We start from the raw sequence: 16,449 nt of genomic DNA, 5'->3' as shown, positions 1-16,449 counted from the left end.
TTTAGTGAATATGGCTTTGGATGGTTCAACTTCAAAGAGCCTGTCAGATGCACATTGCTTCTATAGTTGTCCACATTGCATTCCATGTACATTTTGTATGGCAAGTCCAGACAGGATGTGACAATACAAACCGCAGTGAGGACAGAATATGTAAGGATAGATGGGCCAAATGTCAGCCTTCCACACATGATAATGCAGTTAAAGGCCTTTCTCATGTCCTCTAATGCCCCATTTTCCATATTGGATACATAGTCATACGTTTGCGCTGTTTTGTTGCAAGAAATGCCAAGGTGTGTTGGACCAAAGGAATGTCTGCATGGCATCGTCCCCGTACAGTCCCTTATACAGTCCACCTGCTGGTAGTGTTAACTATAAACGGTTTCTAAAAAACTGTTACCCTGCATTAAAATTTGTCTAACACCTGCTAGAGACACAAGATACTTAAGCATATGGGATGTACAGCATGCATGCATACACCCATTACATGGATATACTGAGAGGTAATGTGAATCATGGTGACATTACTTGCTGACATGTATCAACAGACACTAGGCTATGTAGAGGGACATGCTATTACTTGAATTGTATGCAAAGAGCCATGGAATGGTCCTCTGGGTAGTTCTGTTAGTTAATATAGGAGATTTGTCCAACATGTCTATTTGATGTGAGGTAGCTAGCCACCCTGCATCCATGTTCCAAATGCCAGGGACATAGTAATTCTATGCAGCAATGTATGGGGAGTTGGGTCCTTGCCATATCAGGTACACAGCACTGAGGCACAAAGCTGTACTTGCCAGTCATTACTCATTTTACATAGGTTAATGTTCATGGAATCAAGCCTGTTGCAGGCTGCATAAGGAACCCGAATGATCAATTACTAGGCGCATTTGCACCATGTCATGTGTACACAATAGCATTGCTCATACCCAACCTCAGTATTTACATGGTTCTACCTAGATTTGGCCAGACAATGCAATTTCAACTGTCAACATTAGTAACACCTGGGTACCTTGTCTTTGTTACATTAGAAGAAGTTAATTTTTTTGGATGTAAGTTCAATTTATATTGAAACGTCATTTTGTTTTTTTTAGGTGACTAGTTCCAAACTAGATGAAGCATAATTATGATTGACTCCGTTCCTATTTCAGCTCAGTCTGATACATATTTACTTCCAGTCCATCAGACAACATGACACCTGAGCAGCTGAAGGTCCAGCTAATTCAGCTTGAACATTTCCACCACATTCGGAATGTTGCAAAGGCTTACCTACGTATGGCATAGCAATTCATTGAGGAAAGGGCAGCCGGCACATGGAAAATGACACCCCAGGGGCCACAAATCCATGATCAGCCAGGCACCAGCCAGGATGTTGCTGGAGACCAGGGAGATCCATCTGCTGCAGCTCTGGGAACATCTACCAGTCAGCCAGCAGGACCACCACGGCCCCAGGCACCAACCACTAGACAGGCTAGTAAATTTGAACTTCTGTCTATGAAGGACCTCTCTGACCTGAAGTTCCCGGTCACTGGTTTTGAACATAAAGATGACACTTTAATCATGTTGGTCCAAATGCTACAGCTGCCCATAGACATCATAGCAGATCAAACCTAGTTGACAATGACACTTTATCCCTTCCCCAGTTTTTTGCATGTGTAATTTTTTTGTGGTTTTGTAGCGCAGTTTAGGATAGTTTGAAGTGTAGGCATAGTTTAGGGTAGTTTTAGACATTTTAACATTTTAGGTGGGGTTTGGTATTAAGTGGGTATATGGGTGGGTAGGTTAGACAGTGGGTGGGGGATCGAGGTGTAGGACATGTGTTTAAAAAAATAAAAACATAAAACACAAAATACAGATATATTTTCAGTTTTCTATTTTTAGGTAGTTTGTGTATAGATGTAGTTTATGGTTTCATTGTGTGAAAATGTTTATTAACGGGGTGGGGGTTGATGTGTAACATGTCTGTTGTGTTATATGTGGAGAGTAGGATAAGCTAAGGTAGTTTTAGATATTAGGATAAAGGAGTGTAGTGTTTATGTAGCATAGTTTAGAATAGTTTAGTTGAGGTGCAGTTTAGATTAGATAAGTGAGTTAGTGTAGTCTAGATAGTCTAGGTATGATAAGTGTTATTTCTTCATTAAAAAGCAATCTTAACTATGTAAAAGTCTGCTTCATGATTTACTGTGTAGGAGAAGTCACATCTGCTTAGGTTGTGTTAAACACATGCAGTAGGATTTGCAAGCAGTGTTTGTAGACATATGTGATTAGGTGAAAAACCTATGGAGAAGAACCTGCCAAGTTTGACATGTGATCACGTAAGAGATATTTAAACATAGTTGAGCACTGTAACTGACAGTCTTGCTGTGAAAGGATAGACAGCCCAAAACAGGGTATTCACCTACTGTTGCAATGTGTGTGTAAGTCAGGTAACATGGTTTGAAGGAATGGTTGTGTCAAATCACTGTCACTAATCAAGGGTGTTTTTCGGTCACACACAGGTGCCAGCCCCTTACACAATCACTCTAGTACCATTTTATTGTCATTGCAGCGTTGTTTGCTGGCTGGAGGCAATGGAGGTGGTCTCCACCTGTGCTGTTACTTCATTTATCCATACCACATCCACTATGGTCTACTCTGTCCCATCATGAACAGTCATACAAACCGCTGGTTCTGGTAAGTAATTTAATTGACATGTGAGCAAAGGAGCAAGTGGCAAGAGGCAGTCCTTGTGGCAACAACCCAAACTTTGTTTGTGAGACATAGGATGTCCAGAGAGAGTCCATGGTGGATACACTGCATGGGTCATGTGAGAGGAATGTTTCAGTGTGGAAGAGGATGAGCAAATTGCCAATAGGACCGATAGGTCACAACAACAGTTTGGAAATAGGTGAGATCAACAGGTGGGACAGCAAATTGTAGACAGTACCAGTTATAAAGGTTACTGGCTTGATCATCAGCTGTGGGGCAAAGGAGAAACTGGCCAGGAGAGGTTTTGGGGGCCAGAAGTGAAGTCCACATCTTTCTCCTCTCGTGTGTATGGTGCTTCCTTTGAAGGGGATGTTGTTGGTGCTGGAGGTTATGGAGTGATAAACACATCAGAGGCTAAAGATGGGGATTACCTGTCTGCAGCCGCAATTCTCTGTGCCAATAAGCGAGGCAGCACTGCACTAATATTGGCCCGCTGGTTTTCCAGCACAGCACCAATGTTGCAGTGTTAGAAACCCATTGTTGTTACGTATGTGTCCTGCTTCCACTCCATGTACTTCAGGATCTTGCAGATTTCCCCCAGCTAGTTGGCAACTTTGCTGTGCCACTTTCACACTGCAGTTGTTTATGCCTTTGCCTCATGACACCAACGATATCAGCCAGGGATTGTTTGAAGACACAGAGCAGAGGGTAGTTACCTCTAATAGCTGCTGAAGTGTCCTTATTTGGACTGAAATACCTACATACTGCCATAGTGTGCCCTACATGCTGTCCATCCCTACCCATACCACATCTACCATCTTCCGCTGGACTCCTGCCTCCTGACATTGGAATTGAACTTGGGGGCCCTCGGAGTCCAGGGCTAGGGGTGGACTGGCGGTGGTGTTTGTTGGGAGATGGGTGGATGATCTGAAGACCCCGCAAAGACATTGGCCCTTTCCGCAACTGGAGATGGTGCATCAAAGAAGGCCAGGATTTGCCATACGTAGTCTTGGTCAGGGGTTGGCAGGCTGTCATCCTTAGCAAAATCCTCATCCCGGACAGGCAGCTGGTCAGGTAGTGTAGGTACATCCACTGCAATAGGCTAGAGATATTTTAATGGTGTTCTATGTTAGATGTTGCCATGAGTATTTTGATTGACAATCTGACTTGCTACTATTTGACTTTTAGTACAAGAATAATGCGCAGGACGTCTGTTACTTTTCTGTGCCTCCTGTTTGCTTTAGGCAGTCCTTTCCCCAGTGATCACTATACATTGTTATTTCCTACTTCCTAAGACAGATTAGATGATTGACAAAGGTGTTGGGAAAAGGCACTCAAGGGGAGAAAATGCTGCCAAAGTGGGTAATCCAGAATAGACTTTCTGACATGTGTTTTTGAATATTGTTCACTTCCATTATGATCTACCCCTGTAACTCTTCAAATCTACCCTGGAGATCATATCCCAATCATCTCCATTTTTTAAACCTGTAGAAATCTGGACTTTATATGCAGCATTTGGCTCTTGTCTCAACATGTACAGTGTTAACCCTACAATAATGATTTTGTGAAATTAGTGTGTAAGATCAGGTTAGGACCACACCCCACTTTTGTTTGAAATGTCATCAAGGTAATGGTCAGCACTGTATAAAGCTCTCAAATAAATAAACAAATAATATGCCAGCCCAGCTCATAATGTCCTCCAAATGGTTGCACCTCATTTGTCTCTTGTCATTGACCTCACAATGGAGACATTAGATGTCATGTTCCCATAGGTTCACATATATCTTAATATTTGCTTTGTTATGCAGCTGCTACATTGCCCCACAGAGCTGGGAAGTTCACAGAGGGCATGCTCTTCTAAATTATCACCCAGTACATCCTAAATTTGGAAATCTCTCTGTATTTTTCTGAGCCGTGTTTACTTGAAGTGTAGGTGATCAATATTTGGATGGTCCTTATTGAGGGTGAGTGCCTATCCATATGCATTCAAACTGTCTGATATGAAAACAATTGTATTTTCTGCATAAACTGAGATATCTATCTTATGCCCTAGTGTCCCACTGATAAAACGTTTGTCAAGTTAGTTAATGTGGTTGCAAGTGTTTCTTCTCATGTATAGTGTTTTACATCACATTCAGGTACATATCGTCTGCTGCCTTTGCATAGTACATGTAAAGGCTTTGACTACTAAAGCATTTTGGAGATTAGTAGCACTCCAGTTATGAAGCAGAAAGGAAAGCTGTCAATGTGATAAATAGTTTGTGTGAGAACTAAAAGCAATTGAATGTCTTCTTAATCATGCCATGGTAAATGCTAGAAAAGTCGCCTTCCCTCAAGCCATCAGTAACACTTTCGCTGTAATGGGCACCACACCCACACCTCACCTCACTTTAGTCCAGGCCTGGTTGTATCAATCTGAATAGTTTTGAAAACTGAGTGGGAGAGAGGATACTCCCAGATAGATAAAGATCATGGCAAAGTCAGAGCTAATCCACCCTGGTCAATACTTCTCCCTCAGAAAATATTGTAAATCATACCTTTAATATGTGGGTTGAAATTCACACCATTATTTGTTAGATGCTGTGTTTTATGTTGAATTATTTAGGTGGATTGTTTCAGAAGCATGGTTGTTGGTTGACCTACCATCTTATCCTACTTAAAGTAGATATAATAACTGCCTAGTTTTCAGGGCTACACAAATGGGTGGAACAGACTTTTATCACACTATAAATGATTTGTTGTTGGTATCATGCTAATTTTTGAAGTTGTGGTGAGTTATGCAGTGATTTTGCTCTGTAAAACATTCTGATACTTCCTTGATTTGATGAATCATGGTTGATAGAAGGTGGTTTTCTCTAGGTATATTCTCATAAAAATTATGGAAAATGCTAAAATGAGGACATCTATCTATAAATTCACAAATATGGTCCTTAGCCATGTAAGAAGAAAGTCGGGCCTGCAAAGTAAATCATATATGTTTCAAGAGCAGAATTCTGTCAATTGATTTCCCAGTGTTTTACACAGCTTCTCCACAGTGAGACACTCCTGAATGTCATGTTGCTGGAATAGAGGCTGTGGAACTGAAATTATAATTATAATATGTAGAGGAGCTTGCAGTAAATTAACAAAAGGATGGTGTTCATTAGACATTACCACAATTCACTTGTAAGGTAAAAGGAGGACACATTTTCCATAAGTTCTCAAATATCTTCCTCCTCCCGGTCTGAAAACAAGTCTGGTATGCTGAGTGAAACAAGTACTTCCATCATCAACTGCAGTCTGTCAGTTGAATCCCACTGCTCTACAGCAGCTTCACTAGAGCTTTAATGAACAGTCAGAATAGCATTTCAGAATGTAATACCTTTTCCATGGAGCAGGATGAAGTACATTACTTTTGAGGTGTTAATGTAGATTTGAAACTAGCTACTTTAGAAAATGTTATTGCAGATTTGAAACTAACTACTTTAGAAAATGTGAGCAGAAGTCTAAGGTTTTTTAGATATTCGAGCTATAATATATTTGTAAAGGATATATTAATAGTGAATGAGAGAGATATCAACCTAAGTCCAGCTTCCCCATTCCACATAAATCTCTTCTGGCTCTCTGTCTTTTCTATTGCTTGACAGCTCTTTAAATTTAAAATAGGGACTTTTTTTAGACATTGACTTTTTTTCATCTTTCACTTAAATGTATGGGAGTAAATATTTTAGGGATGCAAGAAGATATTTACTAGTGGATCAAATATTTATAAGACATAGATCTATACCCTTTTTAGGCAGTTAGGGCCATATTTATACTTTTTGACGCAAAACTGCGCTAACGCAGTTTTGCGTCAAAAAAATTAGCGCCGGCTAACGCCATTCTGAAGTGCCATGCGGGCGCCGTATTTAATCAATGACGTTAGCCAGCGTTAGCCGCCGGCGCTGCCTGGTGTGCGTGGAAAAAAACGACGTACACCAGGCAGCGCCGGCGTAGGGGGATATGGAGCTTGGGCGCCAAAAAATGGGGCAAGTCAGGTTGAGGCAAATTTTTCGCCTCAACCCGATTTGCGCCATTTTTTCCGACTCCCAACCCCCATAGAAATGACTCCTGTCTTAGCAAAGACAGGAGTCATGCCCCCTTGCCCAATGGCCATGCCCAGGGGACTTCTGTCCCCTGGGCATGGTCATTGGGCATAGTGGCATGTAGGGGGGCACAAATCAGGCCCCCCTATGCCACAATTTTTTTTTTAAAAATGACTTACCTGAACTTACCTTAATGTCCCTGGGATGGGTCCCTCCAGCCTTGGGTGTCCTCCTGGGGTGGGTAAGGGTGACAGGGGGTGTCCCTGGGGGTATGGGAGGGCACCTCTGGGCTCCTTCAGAGCCCACAGGTCCCTTAACGCCTGCCTTTTCCAGGCGCAAAAAAACGGCGCAAAAGCGGCCGTACGTAATTTTTTTGACCCGCCCACTCCCGGGCGTGAATTTTGCCCGGGAGTGTAAATACGGCGCACATGCCTCGGAGTCAATTTTTTAGACGGGAACGCCTACCTTGCATATCATTAACGTAAAGTAGGTGTCCACGCTAAAAAATGATGCAAACACCATGGACTTTGGCGCTAGACGCATCTAACGCCAAAGTATAAATATGGAGTTAGTTTTGCGTCGGAATTGCATAAAAAAAAAACGATGCAATTCCGGCGCAAACGGAGTATAAATATGCCCCTTAGTACTTCCGAATGAGGTGCTGTTCGGATATTTGTTTTCTTTTAGCTGTTACACATTTCCTCCTATGAGTAATTGCAACTCTCTTGCAAGAATATGAACTGGCTTCAACATATGTTTTGTCGTTGTTGATGTAAAGCATTGTAATCTGAAATGACTTGAGGATATTTCTCAATCTGTGTCCCTTGTGACTAAACTGAGGGAAGTAAAACGTTATTCAATATAGCATGCTTTTTATTAGGTGTGTGCGAAAAGTTCTGCTCCGCTCTTGGAGTTTTTGGATTTCGGACATTTCAAGCTTTGCGGAGCAGCATGGAGTTCCAAAATTCCACCATTCAGCATGAGTCAGAGTTAATGTTTATCCATTTGTGCTAGATTTATTTTTGGAGCTTGCAAGCACAATAATATTCTCAGGCCGCTCGAGAGCGCACACAAAATTTCACACCTGCTTGTGCGTCTTCCAGCTGCAACGGGGTCGATATAGTGCCACTTGCAAGCGCAATGCACCTTGAGAAGGTTTTCAACATGAAAAGAAGCAAAGTCTACTCATAAATAGCTTTTTTAGTTGAATTTTCTTCTCTGTTCAAGTTATTTTTTAGTGTGAGAAGCCTTTTTGTTTTACATTTTTTTTGCCAGCAGGAAGGAAGTGCCTCAGAGACTCCAGCTGCCTGTTCCTGTCCAGCAGGCTCCTCCCAGTGCTTTGTCCACCGCCTGGTATATTTATATTTGGATTTCGAGGTGGAGGTTGGATTTGTCTCCTGGACATATACCTTTGGATTTAAGTGTTTTGTTTTTTGTGTGATATCACACAAGCAAGTTAAAAAAATATTGTATAAGTGTTTTCTTTATTGTTACCACCATGACTCCTTTTTCTGGCCTATGTGTGTATGCATGTGTATGTGCTTGTCATCTGCCACCATTTGACTTTGTTCTCCATATCATGTGGCCAGTGGCCATTTTGTGTAGTCTATGCCCATAGGCCTAAGTGGGTTCTTTCTTCCCAATGCCACCTTGCTCACTGCCATGTGGCAGGCATCCATTTTGTGCACCCAACTAGGGTGTTTTTGCCATAGGCCTGCATGTGTTCTTTGTCCTCTATGTCTCCTTGCTTGATATTGTTGTTTGGCCATGTGGCTGGTGGTCAACATTTTGTGTATCCAGCCAGTGTGTTTATGCCGTAAGCTTGCATGTGTTCTTTGTTGCAGACCGCAAACTTTTTCGGGAGAAGTGTGCCTGCCACACTTACCTTCCGGTGAGGAACCTGGGATCAGCACTCCTGCACCAACAGCAGCACCCCAACCTAAGCCCAAGACCATGTCTGTAAGTGAGGCAGCCACTGTAATCATGATGACGCCAACATGCAGTGACAATGAATTGGATGATCCCTTTAGCAAAGTAGTACCCAATCATTTCAGGAGATGGAGCAAAGTGGACAACAGCCACAGCCAGTATTAGTATATCTTCCTGGAGTTAAAGCAGAAGAGCAGGTTGAGCTTCCTGCCAAGCAAGGACCTCCTCTTTTAGAATCATTGGCTCCCAGATCTCCAGCGAGGTAAAGTAAATGTACTTACTCCACTATCTTCTCCAAGCACCACTTCTGAGGATGATAAGTAAAAAAGAAATAAGAAAATACTTCTCCCCAGTTTGGGTCTTTTTTATGATGAGCAACAAGGAGAAGAACATTGCAATACATTTCATTTGCCACACAAGTGTTTGTTGAGGTGAGCCTGATTCACAACATGGGTACTGGAGGCCACACGACCCATGTGAAAAAACATCACGCAATCTGGTGGGAGGAGCACCTTAAAAAAATTGCTAAACTTGGTTGTAGTGGTGAAGGTGAGGACAGCCAGGAAACATCAATTACAACTTGTCAAATCATGGTGGAAAGTGAGGAAAAAGAGGGTGTCAGTCTCTCACAAAGCAGCCCTGTCCCGAGCAGTGTGCCAGATTCACTTTCCTCAGCAACCTCACGATGGCCCAAGAAGGCTCAGAGTCAGATGGATACACTACAGCATACAGTGACTGCCCTATAACAGACATTGAGTCTACCACCACCTACTTCTCAAAAGTTGCCTGTGTCAGTGGCCCTAGAATAAAGAAAATCAAGGCTACTATTATGGGAATATTTAGGCAGAGGGACTCTATGACTTCAATCATCTCCTTCTACACTCCGACAGCTTCGCTCCACCGACCTTGCCATCGCCACCATCCCACGCAACCACAGAATGACTGGCGGTGGCAGATTGTTCGACCACCTCGCTGCCAAGAAGTGGAACACTCTTACCACCCACCAGCGACAGACACAGGATCTACTTACCTTCAGGAGACACCTCAAGACAGGGCTGTTTGAGCAGAAGCAGCCCCCCCATCAGCACTTGAGACCCTCACAGGTGTGTAGTGTGCTTTACAAATGCTCTGATTGATTGATTGATTGATTGATTGAACCACCCAAGGGCATGTTTGTACAATGGAAAGCTGGCAAAATGATAGCGCTGAACTGCCTCACTTTTTCTTTTGTGGAAGGAGTGGGATTCTTAGAATTTATGGCAGCGTTCTGCCCAAGATGGAAGGTTCCGAGTTAAACCTATTTTGCCAGAGTTGCTGTTCCAGCACTCGTCAAGATGTGCTGCAAATGATTAGGCAAGTTTTGCAGTAAAGAGTTACTATCCACCTGGTGAGAGACATGAGGAGCAGTTGACAGGCGATTGATTACATGTGCATCACTGCAAACTGGATCTCTTTTGTGGGAGTAAAGCAAAAGCTATCTACTGGTCTTGGCCCTGAAGAAAGTTTTAAGAGCTTTCGGTAGCATGCAACAGTAGCCGTGTTCTCCATGAAGAAATCAATTACATCTGCAAACATTTTGGGACAAAGTTAACAGCAAGGTGTCTGAATGAATGTGACTCAGAAATCTTCAAATTGAATTTGTTGCCACAAACAATGGCAGTAACATAGTCAAGGCCATGGCAGATGGTAGCTATTTCAGGGTCCTGTGTTTTGTGCGCTGCATGAACCTGGTTGTGCACGACTCTCTCGAAAAAGAAGACATAGTCAGCAACATTCTGACCACCTACAGATGAATCTGCACTCATTTTAGCCATTCTTTTAAAGTCTGGAAGCAGTTGTGGATTATTTAGTGTGCTAATAGAGTAGCTGTTATAGCCCAGATACAGGAGGTGCCAACACGTTGCAATTCATCCTATTTTATGTTGTAAAGTCTGTTTGAGCAGTACAGACAGATCATTGACTATGACATTCAAAGAGGAAAGGATGCATTTGGGAAAGCTATGACCATGGATGTGAATAATTGGGGCCAAGTCACATGCCTGACACAGATGCTGCTCCCTTTTGAGGTTTTTACACAGGAAGTTAGAAAGGAGCACAGAATGATAGGCCAAGCTATCCCACTGTTGCCTCTGATACAGGACCAGCTAAAGAAGGTGCCAGTAAGGTTCAATCTCGGAGGTGTGAATGAAAACACAGAAACTCATGCCTTGGTTGAGAGCTTGAGCTATTTCTTGACTGGAAATCCAGGGCTGAAAAATGACATTATCAAGTCCAAAGAGTACATCTATGCCACCCTACTTGATCCACACTACAAAAAACTCTTTCCATTTTCATTCCTTTTTCTGAAGGGGATGTTTCAAAATACAAGAGCTGGATTGTTGAGCAAGCCAGAGACATACAAGAAAAACAAGTGGAGCTTAAAGTCCCACTCAGCAGTACTGGGGAGTCACCTTCAATTTCCAGACAGGGCAGTCTTGTCTCACAGCAGCTAATACCAGGAACAAGAACACTGGCAACAACAGAAACAAAAGAATCGGACACAACCTCTGCATTGAATTGGTTTCAAGTGGCAGGTCTTAAGTCCAGTGCAGAGATGAAGGCAAAAGAGGTCAAGCAAGTGGCAGCACCAATAACCAGTCAAAGGATGTTCAAGGCATATTTGGGTGACCCAAAAGAGGTGTATGTGGATTAAAATCCATTGGTGTATTGGTAAGGGAAGATGCATCAATAGCCAGAGCTCAGCAGGCTGACAATAAGTTATCTGACTTGCCATGTAGCCAGTGTGTCTGCTGAGCATGTGTTCAGTGCAGCTGGTGCAGTTGTTACAGTGAAAAGGACCAGTCTTTCACATCATAAAGTGGAGAGATTGACTATGATTAACAAGAACCAATGTTACATATTACCAGATAACACCGTTTACGGACACCACAGGAAGAGGAGGAGGAGGATTGCTCAGAATCAAGTGTGTTAGCATACCAACCTCTGGGTGAATCACCTGAGTTTGAGGCCAAACTCTACATCCTGGACTGAGCATTCTAGTGCCACCATAGAACGTTTTAATTAATTCTCATTGAACTTCTTTCTTTGCAAACAAAATAGCTAGTTGAAAATTATGTTTGTGACAGATTTGCATTGCTCCACCATTTTTAGTCACATATTGATTGACAGATTGAAGTTGCACCAGTGTGAAGGAGAAGAAGCATCCACATTCCCTGCAGGACATTGGAGGCAATGCCTACCTCCTTCACGCCATAGCCTATCCTTATTTTGCATCACCTGGCATGGCTGCTGCAGAAGATCATTAATTAAGTCTTCCATGCCAGTGCCAAATTTCAGTGTGTTTCTAGCATCACAGAGGAGATACAATTTTGTATCTACCACCGTGCGTCAATTAGAAGAGGTAAATACTAACTATTGAACCAATAAGTGATGATGTTTTGAGTGATTGTGGGTGATGACGGATAATATATGTTGTGGTAGAGAGTAAAGGAGGAAGTTCAACACATATGTAAACTTGATTTCAATGATTTTCATTGTTTTTTCCTGAAAGTCACTGGCCTTACAAACTTAGCAAAATTTACCCACAGGGTCCACTCCTTTTTTCTGGTTCTTCAAAGATCAGACCATTCACTTTAGTTATCAAACACAAATCTACACAAAATTCACCAATTCTGTTTCTCTATTTGTTCTTCAACAGCAGTGTACTACACTTACTTTGTTTGGGACTTAGATGGAGTTACTCGTAATCAGCAGAATGAGGATGGAAGCACTCAGGGCAGGACAACCTCAACAGCTAGAAGTAGAATGTTATTGACTTCAAAGAAAAACCAAGATGATGATGAAGACTTTGAGGTCTAGTGCTCACTCAGCTCTGTGGATTGGATTGAGGTGCATTGATTTGGGAAATGCTGCTGAGTGTGTGTTTGCTGCATTGCTGCCTCAAACATGAAACTCCTCTTTATGTTCTTGCTCTGTTGATTAGTCTTCTTGGTATACTCCTCATGAAGCTTACCTTGCTTCCTTCTGTCTTTTTCCTTTACTGTATAAGACAGTTACTGTTTTTCAATCTGCAAGCCTTCTCCCAGTACTCTCCTGCGCAAACAAAACTTGGTGAAAACTCAACACTCCAGTTTACCTACAGGTTCAGCCAGGCACCCAAGTGTGACAGACATTGTGAGTAGAATGTAGATGCACCACCACTTTGGCAATAGAGTATCATTTTCCTTTTAACAATCATAACTTTTAGAACTGGGTGAGTTGATTTCAATCCTCCATAATTTGTATTTTTCAAAACCAGAAGACTGAACATTTAGAGATATACTATTGTGGGTCTCTCTGGGCCCGGAGGGATCTTTACACTGCTTTTAAATGATGTGTGTCATACTCATTCCTTCATTTTCTTCAACAACAGATTGATGCTGGTGTGCTGCTCAGTGCCACAATTAATGTTGTTGTTGTTTCTTGTGTAATGTTTATCTTTGTCACAGCTTTCCCCAAATCCTCTTTCCCATCCATTCTCAAACACCGAACCCTCTTCCCCCAGGCTGTGTGATTTTTATTGAGGTGTGACTTCATTTTTACAACATCAATGGAACATACACAAACTGTTGCAGATGTAGTGAAAGCAACATTAATTCACTGCATGATCTTCTATTACCTGAGCAATAGCCCACACCAACCCTATTTACCCACCCACGTATCATTTGTCAACATAATCATTAAGGCCTCATGTGTGTTGTGTAAACACTTAACCTTGTCTAACCATGCTTAACTTCAAGTCCACTTCTCTTGACTCGAGAATTTCATTACCTAAGTTTAGTTTTCACTAAATACTAGCTCCCCATTGCTCAGAAGAAGTTGATATTGCCGTTTTTTTATTATCATATCAGGTCTTCTTTGTTGTGCGTCATACTGTCATGGTGGTAGTCTGGTCTCATTCTTTCTAAAGAAATGTGCAAACAATTTTTTAAGAAGTAGAGAGGCACAGTAGCAGTACATTGCTGGTCTCCTAGGGCCACCGGAATTTGATGTGTCTGATTATGAGTCACAGGGCCATTCTTTAACCCACATATGCCTCACTGTAGTTGACAAATTTCAAAAGCGTAAAATTTGAACTGTCATGAATTTGTTATGGAAGCCATGAAATAATAATCAGTACATAAAAGAGATTTTTCATTTTTTTAGGTGTGGCTGGGACTGAACTTTGGAAAGATTAAACAACTGAATTACTAGGAGGTGACAGAGTGGGCACTGGCAGGAAAGGGAAAACACCTTGTTTTACGTTTGTAGTGCATTGACAACTTTATAAATGCTGCATTAACTGAAGCAGATGCACATTGCACAGATAACACAATTGTATTGCCGAATTGAACCGTGCTGCAGTTATGTTGAAGTAGCAAGGGTGACTAATAGGGAGGGAAGTGTGATTATGGGTGGGAAGATATATACCTGCCTTGCTTACCCACTGCAGTGAGCTAAGGGAGTAGACAGAAAACTAAAATACCCCTTACTTTGTACTTAAGCTTTGATAACCATGGAAACCAAGTGAAGTAGGTGAACAGACACATCCCTCCCCAGAAAAGCTACCTTATTGTTCATACAAGCAATCATCCATTCATCTTTTCATTCATCTATTCATCCTTTAATACCTACCATTTAGGCTTTACACTCTCTCACGTCCAGTCTTTCACCATTCCAATCTAGGCATCCATATATTCACCCGTCCATCCATACACTCACCTTTCCACTATCCACCATTTTAACCACCCTTTCATCTATTCATCCATTTACCCATGCATCATTCATTACCATCCATCCTTCACTCACCGAGGCATCCTTTCACCTAAATAACCTTTCATCCATCCTTTCACCCACTCATGCATCTCCTCTCACTCGCCTATGCATCCTTACCTTTTACCAATCCACACATCCTTTCACTCATATACCGTTTCATTTGTTCTTTCTTTTAGCCGTCAATCCTTCATTTTTTTTCCATCAACCCATCATTTGTAGTGTCCATTCATAATGAGCTTTTGTCTACTGAGTTGCAGATAGAAGAGGCCATTAAGAACTCAACCCACTGTAGCTGCTAAACCAGGGAGTTCACAAGCAATACCCTTAAAGTGAGTATATTAGTAATTGTCAATAAGCAAGAGAAATAAGGCTTACCAGCACCCGTCCCTGCTGCCACTGGTTCTCCACCTCTCACTGCTGCTGGCACACTCGTGTTGCTGCTTGTCCCTGCACTGGTGGTCGGTGTAGCTGGAAAAAGTGTTGCACAGTTTAGATGCCAGATACGCTGCCCCTTGTTATTTTTTAAGAACTAATTCAGCAAAATACAACCACAATAGATCACTAGAGTTCTAGCTCCTTCTATCATTCACTTTAGGATTTTTTCAGTTAACTATGTTAGAGAAGCCAGGCAGTCAAATTAACCCCAAACATTTCGTAATGGGGGGGCAGAGCTAAATCATTTAAGTGCAATGAAAGGGTGGAATATTTTGGTCAATCCAGGAGGACCAATGGTGAGGTCTTGATTGGCAAATGCAATGGGCATGAGCAAGGAAAAGAAAACCTCCACAAACAACATGCTTAGAAAAGCTGATTTGGGCATGAGATCTTGTCTGGAGAGTACCTGTCCTAAAAATATATATTCTCTTAGTATTACAGAACCAGTCGGTAAGAAATATTCGGGAAGAAGGGAAAGCTATGCTTAGTAACAAAGCAGAAGAAAGCTACATACTATTACAGACAGGAGGAAGTCAGGTATAGAAACATTAAAAATAGAAAAATGCAGGGATAACATAAATTTAACAATGCTTAGATAGAATGAACATAAGTACAAAAAATGTAGACAGGCACAGTAAAAACAATTATTCAAAATAAGGAGAGGTGAAAGTTAGGGAAATAATAATGATATAACAGAAAGACGTATAGGGGCCAGCAGATCCACCAGGTGTCACACTTGTGGTGGCACTGGCACCCTCGTCTCCTGGACCCACTTAGGACATTGCCCTCTACTTCCCCTTGGGTGCTGAGGTAAGAAATAAAGAATATAAAAAACGAGATTAGAGGTACAGTTAATCTCCAAAACTATTTTGATAGGCAAAAAAAACCACAATCACATAGTACCTTTCTAAATCAGTTCACCTATAGTACTAGTATTGACTTGACTTGAGTTACCATATTCATTGCCTGCACCAAAGCCCTACTCCAAAATTCCCAAACCACATTTGCAACTATGTACCACTAATGCATTCATATTGCAACAAATGATCTTTGCATCTCAACCACCTTTGATGGTCCAACTCAGTCTCCCTTTTTTTCAGTGCATAGATGCATACTATGATACTACACATCACCAGGAGATTGTGATTGGGAAGGACTCCATAAGCTACATAAAGAAAGGCACATAGAAGGTAATGCTAGTTCACTGATATTACTTACTACTATTCCCACTGTCTTATTCTTGGTAACAGGAGGAGTCTCAGCGTGCATTGCTTCTTAAATAACCACCCCAAACTTGCGCCGACGAGTGCAATTAAGAAGCACCTAGCTAACTTAAACTGGACTACATAATATTCATCGTAACATAAACTTAACTTACCTCTAAGGTTCAGCAGCACTACTATTAGAAATCAAATAGCACGTGGAACACACACAACAAATAGAGAACTATTTATCCACCAAGCCCGACACTTTGATGCCTAGCAGGGTGAGCAGGTCCTACTTGCGGTCCAGTATGTCTGCCCAACAGTGCATCAACTGCTGC

This window comes from Pleurodeles waltl, chromosome 11, assembly GCF_031143425.1.
Source record: "Pleurodeles waltl isolate 20211129_DDA chromosome 11, aPleWal1.hap1.20221129, whole genome shotgun sequence".
In the NCBI taxonomy this organism is placed as follows: domain Eukaryota; kingdom Metazoa; phylum Chordata; class Amphibia; order Caudata; family Salamandridae; genus Pleurodeles; species Pleurodeles waltl.
Note: the sequence above shows the minus strand (reverse complement) of the source record.